Here is a 13,382-nt window from a genome sequence, read left to right on the forward strand (position 1 = left end):
AGACAACTTTCACTGCCCGTTTTTTTTTTTTTTTTTCAAAGCAGCAAGATGCCCTGGCCTACAATTGGCCCAGTGCTCGCTTGCATTCCTTCCCCCCGGTTGCCCTACTTCCTCAGGTCATCAGACAGGTCAGAAAAGTCAAATGTTAGGTACTCTTGGCAGTCCAACTCTGTAGGAATCAGACGTGGTTGCCCAAGTTGATTCAGCCCCTGAACAGGAGTCTTTGAAGCTCCTCGTGAGGGTAGCTAGAGCTCTGTCTACAAGATGACTCCATGCCCTTAAATGGTCATTGTTTTCTCACTGGTGTGCAGCATGAAATGAAGACCAATCCTCCTGTGACTTGTCCTACATCTTAACTTTTCTACAAGATCTGCTGGACAAGGGGTGCACCCCTTACAAGCTTAGAGTATATGTGGAGGCTATAGAGGCAAATCATTCTCTCTTGGCTGGCCAATCAGCATTAACAACGTTGTCTCTTACGGGAGATTAGCTTGATCGTGGCTCATCGGTGCTTCCTAGGGGCCAACGGCCAGGGTCTTTTGGCCCGACGAAAAGGGGGCTAGAGGAGTGGTATGCGTCTAGGAGTTTCTCTGCGTCTAGAGAGCGTCAGCACCGTGGATCATTTTATAAAGCTAACAGCTTACACCAGCATTAAAAACTTTTTAAAATAAGTTGAGCTTATCACAATCGTGTATAAGTATCAGTTATAAGTATCGCCTCAAGAGTTTAGCTCCGTGTAGCCTGTCATAAAAATATAATAATGTTTTTTGTTTGGGTACTTATAAAAATATAGAAATGATCATTCTTTCTAAATGTGATGTGTATATAGGCTACTGTGACTACAAATAAACAGAATCGACTGAATAAGCAGGCTATGTTCATTACACTGTATTATTGTGTGACTAATTTTCAATCCTTATAAATTAATTCATTATAATCAATGTATCACTTTCTATAATAAAACGTTAATACAAATGTTGCAAACAGACAACCACTTTTATCATAATAAGTTTGTGATTGCGCTAGTTCCAGTGACTTATTTCTTATTAGTTTTCTGCTAACTTCTCTTTGTTGGTGAAATTATGGGGTTCATAAAGTTGTTCCTAAGAGGCTTGTAAAAGGCAGGTTTTAGTGAAGCGCAGTGGAACTTCTGGCCTGACAGTGGAAATACAACGCCATTGTTTTCCTCAGTGCTACAGGTCCGAGGCTGTTAGCCTGACACGGCCCATTTGAAGCACTGGCTCACACTGGCCAGACAATAGAAAAGTGGCTATTGAATCTGCCTCGCCCTTTAATTATAGTCCTCAGGCCCCTATGGGGCCCTCACTTTGAGCTACTCCAGTCAGCCGACTTGCGGCCCCTATTTGCCCCTGGCTTTAGTGTCAGTCAAGTGAGTGGGTGACCTGCAAGCACTGTCAGTAAGTGCTTCAAATCTTGAGTTTGGGCCTAACAACTGCTATATGCAAAAATTGCTCTCCACTCCATTTAGAGCAAAAGTCATCACCCTTTTAGCACTCTCTAGCACCAATTAAGAAGGTTAACAGGGTCCTAATCCACTCTGCCTAGTTTGGGACCTTATAGTGTATGTTGAGCACTCTGGGCTGTTTCGGCACTCAGAGCTGCTCTTTGTATGCTTCGGAGGCCACTCTAAAGAGCTGCCAGTCACCAAGAAAATCTCACTGGATAGTGGATGCTAGGGGTGTGTCCCGAATAAAGATTTTCATAGTCTGATTGGAATTCTCGAATCTTGCCAATATTCAACATAGTCTCTCTTGGCTGTTTGGGAGCAGGAGATATTTTTTGGGAGTCTGACATTCGACAGCCATAATTAACGGACGTAAATACACAGGAAGCATCGCAGATACAAATGGGGTAAATAATGTTTTATGTTTTGATTAAAAGATAAAAAAAAAACTAAATTAAAAAAAAAAAAAAAATACCATAGTGCTCTCATTAACGTTAGCCTATATGACAGTAGTTAATGTTCTGCATTTCTGTTTTGAGCTGCGTCTGCTGAAGATGACAAGTAGAGATACGCATTTGATATAATTTTTTTTTCAATGGGATTAAATTCATAATTTCATATAGAATACACTTTGTTATTTACACAACAATGTTAATATTAGGACTATCCTAATATTACCCTATCTGCAAAAAGGGCCTGAATGCACATGAATGTATTTGCGTGGCTCTGAATGAACTCATTTTGTGGAGGCATTCTTCAAGCAACAAATTGCAGAACATGGCAATACACGGCAGCTAAACCCTAAAAAACTTTTAACTGTTATATTATAAGTGTTCTCAATATAATGATGTGTATGACAGTCCCAGTCATAGTTGTTAATATTCTGCATTGTTGTATGTCCTGCTCGCACTGCACGCTGAAGAGATAATCACCATAATACTGCAATGAAGTGCTTGACTCAACTAAATGCATCTTATATCAGGTAAACAATATATCCACAACATATATAAACCATCTGAAATGTTTTGAAATCACTTGTACCCTATCTGACTGAAAAAACCCAGTCTCTGCCTGTGTCAGTTTGAGTCTTGTTAAAGTTGTAAATCCCTGCCTCCAAAATGCTTCTCAGTCGGTCACAAATTATGGAAAGTGAAACATAAATCTATTGGGGTGGTTGGATTTATTCACACACTTTAAAATATTATTTTGAAGCTGCTTTCCTTTCAGATTCTTATTTACAGTTTTATCATAATAGGCTGTATATTAACTTATTGGGAGAAAACCTGTAGTTCTATATGAAATTAGACATTTGAGCTCCCCCATACATTAAAATGGCAAAATCATAACACCCTGCGAATATTAGACTGTGAGATTGGTAGTTGAATCAGGCTTCTTGAATGGCATTCTAGTGGCTTGGGTCTCATTATTAGCTCATGCCTTTGGCTTGTTGAAGCGCCATTGGATGCTTAAGAGATTGATGATGTTTGGTTAATTTCAGATAAAGATTCAAGTTTAATGCTTTGATAGCTGCCCTTTGATTCCAGTTGCCTTATTTGGTAAAACAGACTAAAATTCTGAAAAAAAAAAAAGGTTTCCTCCATTTTGTTGAAATAGATGTCATATCGAACTATTTTCTAATATTCTATGGCTTTTTGCTTTAACATCTAACTTCTAACTATCTCTGCACTTTTCCTGTACTTGGTCATTCATTATTCTATTCCAACAATTTTTTAAAAGATTCTATTAAGATTGTAAAAAAAAAAAAGAAAAGAAAAAAAAAACAGCTAAGGTCGACTGTCTATAAACTCTTACGTAAACAACAAATGTTTCCCAAATTTATCTTAGTTCCATAGTTGGTTTTTGAGTGTCCTTACTGAACCAGCAAAATCACGATAAGACAGGTTCTGCCCCCTGGTGTTAATGCTGCAGCAGCACATATGAAAAAAAAAAACATCCACCCTGTTCCTTTGGAGCTACCTCAAGAATAATCAAATAGAAATTTCTCTTGAAATTGTAGAATTGATGTTAAACTGAGGGAAATAAACAATGTATTGAAATGATTTAATGACCCATTAAACATTTGGATCAGTAAGAATTTTTGCTAACACTTTTCAATAAGGTCCTATTATTTCAAATTAATGCATTAACTAACAATGAGCAGTATTTATTAATCTTTGTTAACATTAGTTAATAATCAAATTTGTTGCTCAATAAAAAATGTTATCAATTTTTAAAACAGTTATGCTGCTTAATATTTTGTGAAAACAGTTTTTCAGAATTCTTTGATGGACAAATGTTCAAAAGAACAGTATTTATATGAAATTTACTATAAATTGTAAATGTCTTAATTGCTATTTTTGAGCAATTTAATACATCCTTGCGAAATAAAAGTATACATTTCTTTATTTAAAAAAGCTTAGGTTAACTTTTGAATGGAAGTGAATGTCAGGAAAACTCACCTATCCCTGGAATGACATGACAGAAGTCATCTAGGCTCTTATCCACAGCAGTGGTGATGATTTTGACATGAGGAAAGGTGTGAGCCAACACAATCTTGTCTTCCTGGACATCTTGGTCCTGTACATACACACACTTACATTCAACATATTAAAGCGTTTTCACAATGAAATGTGGTACAGTACCTTAATACTTTATTCCTAAAGAAGAGAATCAAATACGTCTTGTGTAAAAGTGTGAACTGTACAGCCATCCAGGGTTTGCAATGTTTGTTTTTACATTTTGGAAGGAATGAGGTCAATAGCCACATACCAGCAACACCCTCACTGCCACCATGGCCGCCGCTCCTGTGGAAACGGTGCTGTCCATCAATATCACATGGTGCTCACTGAGGTCTCTGGGCAGTCGCAGGTAGTGCAGCTAAATGTGTGTGTGTGTGTGTGTGTGTTGCCGGGGGGTTGGGGCGAGTCTTAGTTACCAAGGAAACAATGTGAGAAAGAGGGAACCACAGCCACCAAAAAGAATGAAACTGAGGAGTCAGGATCTCTGTTACCATGGAGACAGAGACCAACAGGCAAAATGGACATAAAGGGTTTGCTAACAACCTAGAAAATAACAGAGAAAAGGCCATTTTTTCTAGAAAGTTGCAGATTAGTCTGGATCAGAATCTTGCCAATTGTCTTTGCACACAGCTCTCAGAGCAGGTTCCATGGTCTCAATGGACACACTTGTGATCTAGGAGACAGGAGGACAAGTGCTGCTTCAAAACCAATATGATTTCAAACAAAGATTTGATGAAAAATACCCTTTCCACTAAATCTGGGTCCCTCGTACTCTTGGCCTTGCAGTGTCTGGAAGAAACAGGCCTGTCAAAAGAACAAATATTTATGTGATGATACACAGTACAGCTGAGAAGAAAATATTCTGCTCTGTAATTATTGGGATAAATAGAAGCATGACAAAAGGTCATAGAGGGATGAGAAAAGGTCATCAAAACATTTATATTAAGGCAGTCATATTTACTTTAATACTTAACCATAAACCATATATTTATATTTATTTAAATAATTACTTTCAAATTAACAGGCATATTTATAATATGATTAATTATAAAAAATGAAAAATAAAGTGAATCATTTAAAAATATATATTTTTCATGCAAACAGTCTTATTAATTATATGGCATTTAATGTAATTAATTCAATCGTACTGTAACAATCATATAAGTGTTATTCATTGCAGTTAGTTTGATTGATTAACTGGCATTTCACATGATTTATTCAAATAGAAATTGTAGTTAAATATTGCAGTGTGTTTAATCAACAGGCATATATATTTAGTTCACTTCAATTGTTTGTTGACATATATATGATTATTAAAAATTAATTCTAATTAATTAGCTGCCATATCGTAATTCATTCAAATTAAACTTTTATTGATGTGTGAATAATTGTTACTCATTTGATTATTTAACTGGCATATATAATTAATTCAATGAAAAGTTTTTATTTATATGTGCAATTATTATTATTATCAGCAATTAATTTGATTAATTAACTGACATGAAGGTCATGTAATTAATTCCACTGTAATTTTTGTATCAAGCCTTAGTGATCATTTAAATCAAAGATTCAGCTTTGATTGCACAGTAATATCAAACTCTGGAAAAAAAATACAATGAGTGGCACACATACACACGCCTCGGAGGGTAAGAAAGACATTTTCAATAAGCAACCGCTTCAGTCTCTTTGAGTAGAAGATGAACTCGTCACAGCTAGTGTCTTTGTTCCTTAAAACAAACAGAAAAATTGAGGAGGAGTACATAAGAGACGCTGAGAAAATGGTATAGCAGGCCAGTGAGTCATTAGCCTGATTCACACATGTGAGGAATTCTGAATGGCAGCCGGAACAGATGAATGGATTCCAGAACACATTTCAACAACAAACATTAACATTTAAAAGTTGGATTTCTTTTGATGTGCTTCTTAGAACTGATTCATATGCAGACCACCGATCTGTGGTGCGCTTTCCAGCACACTGAGAGTCTGAGGAAGCGCCTGGGACTGATGGGCCGTGGCCAGGTGCACCCTGAGAAGAGACATAGAGCAAATCCGCACTGTCAAAGAGAAAAAGATTATTCAAATCTAAATGAAAGACACTTGTACACCAGTGCATGGCATTTCTAACACTGTCACTAAAGGATCTTTGTGGGCAGTTTGTCTTCATTTAAAAACATAATCATGGGTTTTAGTTCTGTATAAATACACAACTAGCCCACAGAATGTTTTTATATTTTTTAAAAAAAAAGTAAATTTCTTCATGGAGTGTGAATTTGTGTTTATGTATGAGGGTGTGTGTGTGAGAAAGAGGAAAGGCTTCTCGACCTGAATGCATGCAGCAGAACAGAGATGGAAGACAAAAGTGAAATCCAGTGAAGGAGAACGAGTGAGAAAGCTGAGAGTGTGAGAAATATTATCTTCTTGAAAAAGTACCAAAAGGAGAACCGTTTACTTACGTTTTCCCTAAATTCACAGGCAGAGGGCGCCGTTTTGATGTGTAGTGTGTAATAATATGAAGGAAGCTGAAGTCTATTCAACATGCCACAACGAGTTTGGCATATTGCATATATTGCACTTATATTTTTATATTTTACACATTGTATATTCTACTAATGATAAAGTGCTAAATTAGTTTTGTCAGACAGGGGACTGTGAGCTCCTTTATTAAAACAGACTGTTTACTACTACTCAGTGAATATTAAGTTGAAACTGAAATTTGACTGTAAAATATGTATTTTTTTTATGTAAGTTGTAAAAAGAAAATATTATTATTATTATTGTTTTTTTTTTTTTTTTACACATCTCGTCTAGGGTGGACTATTTGACCACAAAAATAAGTGCATAACTTCTCCTGGGCTGGAAGAATGGATAAGCTAAGTTCACAGGACACTACTGTAATGCCCTTCTTCACTCACCTCTTCTAGCTGGCTGTGAACATGCTGAATGATTAGGTCAATGGCCACCATGTTGCCTCCACCTGTGTGAGAAGGAGAGAAATGAATAATTATAACATCTGTAACTTGAAATTATTCACTGCAGAAATGCATTCAGTATTGTTCAAAATAATAGCAGTACAATGTGACTAACCAGAATAATCAAGGTTTTTCGTATATTTTTTTATTGCTACGTGGCAAACAAGTTATCAGTAGGTTCAGTAGATTCTCAGAAAACAAATGAGACCCAGCATTCATGATATGCACGCTCTTAAGGCTGTGCAATTGAGCAATTAGTTGAATTAGTTGAAATGGGTGTGTTCAAAAAAATAGCAGTGTGGCATTCAATCACTGAGGTCATCAATTTTGTAAAGAAACAGGTGTGAATCAGGTGGCCCCTATTTAAGGATGAAGCCAACACTTGTTGAACATGCATTTGAAAGCTGAGGAAAATGGGTCGTTCAAGACATTGTTCAGAAGAACAGCGTACTTTGATTAAAAAGTTGATTAAAGAGGGGAAAACCTATAAAAAGGTGCAAAAAATGATAGGCTGTTCAGCTAAAATGATCTCCAATGCCTTAAAATGGAGAGCAAAACCAGAGAGACGTGGAAGCAGAGTATGTGAGCGGAGTGGAGTGGCAACAATTTCCCCTCCGCGCTCAGAGCATTTAATAATCACTCCGCTCCAGCTCCGCTCCGGGTTCACAATTTCCCTCTCCAGCTCCACTCCGCGCTCAGTGAGACCAGAAACACCGCTCCGCCTTCGCTCCGTGGCTAAAGTATTTCAGTATGTTTGAAATGTTATGTTCATAACGTAGCCTATATTAAAATAAAAAATAAAATAACAGGGGAGTTTCAAAGTGGCTTAGGCTGTTGTGTGCAAACTTTTTTTTCCTACCACATGCCAAACTAATAACATGGATGTCAGCATTAAAAGGTATATAATTACTGTATTCTGCTGTGCAAATTTTGTTTGTGATGAGAATAACAGTACATTTTTTATTTTATCTACAGATCAATGCATTTCTTACAGATTTATGCTCATTCAAAATCAGATGAAGTAACACTGTAAGATTACATTTGTTTGAATGCATTATTGCGAAAGCGATTGCGTGTGAATGTGCTGTAACTGTTTAAATCATGCTTTGACCCGAAAATATTCAGTAAAAGGAACAGACAAACTCCTTGAGAACTAACCTATAACTTCCCGCTCGGCTATTGTCGTCATTGTAACCTTCTTATTTGAGAGATCCATCTGTATCAAGCTATAGTTAAATATTTTTAATGTGAATACTTGCGATTTACCGGCATTTGGCATGAATTGTACTCGTGATGGAGCGGTGGTGGAGTGCTCTTGGAGCGAGTGAAAACCACAACGCTCCGACTTTTAAAAAATCCGCTCCTCGCTCCTGTCAAAATCACACCGCTCCACTCCACGCTCCGCTCCCACTCCGCTCCGCTCACATACTCTGCGTGGAAGAAAACGGAAGACAACCATCAAAATGGATAGAAGAATAACCAGAATGGCAAAGGCTCAGCCAATGATCACCTCCAGGATGATCAAAGACAGTCTGGAGTTACCTGTAAGTACTGTGACAGTTAGAAGACGTCTGTGTGAAGCTAATCTATTTTCAAGAATCCCCCGCAAAGTCCCTCTGTTAAAAAAAAGGCATGTGCAGAAGAGGTTACAATTTGCCAAAGAACACATCAACTGGCCTAAAGAGAAATGGAGGAACATTTTGTGGACTGATGAGAGTAAAATTGTTCTTTTTGGGTCCAAGGGCCACAGGCAGTTTGTGAGACGACCCCCAAACTCTGAATTCAAGCCACAGTACACCGTGAAGACAGTGAAGCATGGAGGTGCAAGCATCATGATATGGGCATGTTTCTCCTACTATGGTGTTGGGCCTATTTATCGCATATCAGGGATCATGGATCAGTTTGCATATGTTAAAATACTTGAAGAGGTCATGTTGCCCTATGCTGAAGAGGACATGCCCTTGAAATGGTTTTCAACAAGACAATGACCCAAAATACACTAGTAAACGGGCAAAGTCTTGGTTCCAAACCAACAAAATTAATGTTATGGAGTGGCCAGCCCAATCTCCAGACCTTAATCCAATTGAGAACTTGTGGGGTGATATCAAAAATGCTGTTCCTGAAGCAAAACCAAGAAATGTGAATGAATTGTGGAATGTTGTTAAAGAATCATGGAGTGGAATAACAGCTGAGAGGTGCCACAAGTTGGTTGACTCCATGCCACACAGATGTCAAGCAGTTTAAAAAAAACTGTGGTCATACAACTAAATATTAGTTTAGTGATTCACAGGATTGCTAAATCCCAGAAAAAAAATGTTTGTACAAAATAGTTTTGAGTTTGTACAGTCAAAGGTAGACACTGCTATTTTTTTGAACACACCCCTTTCAACTAATTGCCCAATTGCACAGCCTTAAGAGCGTGCATATCATGAATGCTGGGTCTTGTTTGTTTTCTGACAATCTACTGAACCTACTGGTAACTTGTTTGCCACGTAGCAATAAAAAATATACTAAAAACCTTGATTATTCTGGTTAGTCACATTGTACTGCTATTATTTTGAACAATACTGTATATGCTCACCACGTGGCACTACAATGTCTGCAAAGTCTCATGGTGGGTTCGATATACTGCCCAAAGGCTGGTTTTACAAATTTATTGTATTGTTTAATGACACCCTCAATGTCCAGTCCTCTCTCTGTGATGTCCCTCCTCAGCCACCGTACCAGCCAGATATCTGAATCTGTATGTACAAAAGTCTTCATGTCCATCACCTGCAAAAAAAAGAGAGAGAGAGAGATAGATTTTTAAGAGAAATTTTAACGCAGAATCAATATTATGCTTTCATTGTTTTCATTAGCATATAGATCTTATTCCTATTCTTTTCTTTATTGGACTAAAAGCCACAAAAGTCTAAATCAATTAAATTATATTACATTTTGATTTAATGAGATCCCTTTGGGATGAATTTTGATAAATAGTACCTCCTCAACATCTCCCTTACTTCATCACCAAAACATTTTTAATCACTTACTTTGCTTTGAATTTTTATCAGTATTTACAAAACATCCAGAAACCGCAACATTTCATCATACCTACAAGAGCTCTTTGTCTGTAAAGGACAAGATGCCTTCAAAGATAATGACACTAGCACCATAGACATTTTTCTGGAAGAGTTTGAAATGAAAAAGCAAACGCCATCAAACTGAAATCTTTCCCATGCCACTCTTATAAATTATGACTCTATGTGGTGTATATATTTTTAATATACTTCTGGAAAGTATGTGAAACATCTGCCAATCACACTCACCCAGTCTTTCTGGTGTCCATGTGTAGTGACACTGGGATTTTTACACTTTCCCGTTTAAGTTTCTGCAGCGTGGTCACAAGCAGTACAAATTCAAAAGCTCCTGGATGGTCAAAGTTAAAATCATTGCTGGCAGCCAGAGCTTGTTTTACTGGAGACAGGACCTGCAGATGGATAACATAAAGGTTGCATGTCTGATCATTGGTGGGGGAGACACAGACACCAGAAAGATCACAATCCTGACCTATAACCATGTGTGCATTAACAGCAATGCAAGGGATGCTATTATATTCTGATCACATACATGGCATCTGAGGCTGTCATTAATATGTGAGTATTAGTAAAAACATGTCAGGGGCTACATAAAATTAAAATAAAATAAAAAGACACAGTTCATCCAAATGTGAAAAATCTGTCATTTACTCATGTTTGTTTGATTTTTTGTTGTTGGGATGAAGGAGGAAGGAGAGGGATTACAAAGACTTTCAGAAGTACTCGATTTACCAGATTAACTTCACATGGTGGAGCAATCACTCTTTCAGATCTCACCTCATAAAATGAGTTCATAGACAGCAAAACCGCCCAAGGAACATCCAAAGCTTCAGTGATTTCATTGGCTAGTTTTTCCAGAGGCACTGCCAACACACAGACCTATAATAACACGAATACTTCATACAAACATTCAAATTTTGTCAAATTTTGTTAAGATTCAATCTACAATAAAACCTAAAATGCAACAATCTAAGCTAGCACTGAAAGTATCTTATTTGACTGATCATTACATGAAGTCATTTGTATTTTTCTGTTTTTGTCTACTCGTACCAATAACAATGGCCTCTTTAAACTGGGCTCCATGTTTATTGTAACAGGGCGGGCGGCCGGCTGTGTAGATGGTACATGTGCCGGGGGAGCAGTGGAGGTTCTGTTTTACCCAAAAAGTGTGAACAACACACTTTCTCTGTGTTTCTATCAAAACATTCTGTCCAGCTCAACCAATGGGGTGCGTTTGGGTGATGCAATCTGTATGTCCAACCAATGGGATACAGGACGAGTGTTTGGGAAACCTTATTGACAACAGTTATTTTTGCTTTTCTTTTTGGTGCCACTAGAGGTACATAAATTACACACTTAAATTATTATTTTTCAGTTCCATAATGTTTCATGTATAACAAATAAAATACATTTTGTTTCCGTAATAAAATTTATAAAACTAAAAACAATATAAAATGAATGAAAACTAAATATAAAAACGAATGAAAACTAAATATAAAAACAAAAGCACATACATGACAAGCAAATCACTTTAATATAACTTAATATTAAACTTTAATATAATTTTTTTTTATTTACATTTATTATTTACAAGTTTAGAAATACTATATACAATAAATGTTACTAAAACAAGAACTAAACTATCTTGTACAATATGTCATAAAATTGACAATCAACTGATTCAACCTAAAACTGAAACAAACAACCTTTCAGTCATAAATCTAACTGAACTCATTTAACAGGTTGAAAACAGCAGCACGATATCTTTCCACTTTCATCATGTCAGTGTCATACACAAACTGTCACTCTCACTCAACTTGTATCAACAAGAGTGAGTGACTAAATCAGGCCACCAGTTGCAGAACAATCACAACAGCTCAACAAAACACAGCAAAAGAGAAAGCTGCTGCTAAAATTATGGTAATGTATTAGCCAAAAGACATAATGTCTTAGAAAATTATAAGGCCCTGAAAAAAACAGCACCTGCAGCACTCTAAACCATGTTGATGATCTACTCTTTAATTGCATATGTCACTCTGTTCAGATTATACTCAAATGAGTTGACAAAACAGCAATCAATTAACCTTTTAAAAACTAACCAGTTCAGTCCATTTAATAACTTACCCTCCATCTGTACGGAGCGCCCAGCAGCCTGATATTCTGGCCCCTGTGTATCCAGGCAGCGTGCTCATATCAGCTAAAATAGTCTGATGGCTGTCTTCCATATGAGCAACAAAGGTCACATTCTCATCGAAGCTCAAACAGCCCAACACAGATAAACCAGCTAATAATCACAGCTGAAGCACAAAGCCTGGGTCACTGAGAGTGCGGACATCATACCAGGCTGAACGCACTGAAATAAACAAAACACGCCTGCTCTAAGAAAGCACCGGATCTGCAGATTTAACACTGTGATCTGCCTTTTTTTTTTTTCTCAGAGTAAACCTCAAAGTTAGAACGTTTGCTGACCACTGAACAATATATTCAAGAAACCCTTTAATAAATAGAAATGTCTTTTCTTTCTGTCTGGATACTCACTAGCTCACTCATAGTTTGTGGGGTTGATCAAATAAGAGGATCAGCTCTACAGGTGACATGGATTAATAGAATCAAGAGACACAGAGAGCCTCGAAAGCTTAACTGCACAGAGTTCTTAGGTTTCACTTAAGAGTCAGTTTTGTATCAGACGTTTCTCTTAGTTAAATAAAGCTGTAATAAAAAAAATACAGATCCAAAACCCAATGGATAGCAAAAATTTGATAGTGATAGACAGTGTGAGACACAATCTCCTCGACTTATTTTGCTATGCTAGTCTTCCCAAACCAGGGTTCATAAAATGCTGGGATTTAAGAGAGGACTGTTTGGGGTTTGTGAGTAGATGAAAAGCTGATAATTAATTAAATAATAATAATTCAAAATACATACATACATACATACATACATACATACACACACACACACACACACACACACACACACACACACACACACACATATATATATATATATATATATATATATATAAACATTTAATAAAAAAGATTTTTAAAAAAACTTACATGTCATGTGACCATTAATCAACATCAGAGAAATGTGAACTTGCAAATGTCTTGCTAAATTATAGAATTATTTAACTTAAAATCTCACAGCGTACTTCAAATTAATATTTGACCTTTTTTTTATATTCATATTTTTGTCTGAAAAATTACCCAAAATATATCACCTTGACCACAGGTGCATATATCCAAATTTTTGGTTCAAATGCTCTAGAAACAGAGCTTTCCCTAATACTACTAAATGGAAGCAACAAGTCATAATTGACAGTCGCTTTTGACTATTAAAAATACATATA

At 36.7% G+C, this 13,382-nt stretch overlaps 1 pseudogene; it reads right to left on the minus strand.

Annotated features, from left to right (window-relative positions):
* Positions 1 to 104: 104 nt before the first annotated feature.
* LOC113079155 (uridine-cytidine kinase-like 1) lies at positions 105 to 12,255 on the minus strand (annotated as a pseudogene).
* Positions 12,256 to 13,382: the final 1,127 nt, after the last annotated feature.

Source organism: Carassius auratus, unplaced genomic scaffold (assembly GCF_003368295.1).
Source record: "Carassius auratus strain Wakin unplaced genomic scaffold, ASM336829v1 scaf_tig00027233, whole genome shotgun sequence".
Lineage (NCBI taxonomy): Eukaryota > Metazoa > Chordata > Actinopteri > Cypriniformes > Cyprinidae > Carassius > Carassius auratus.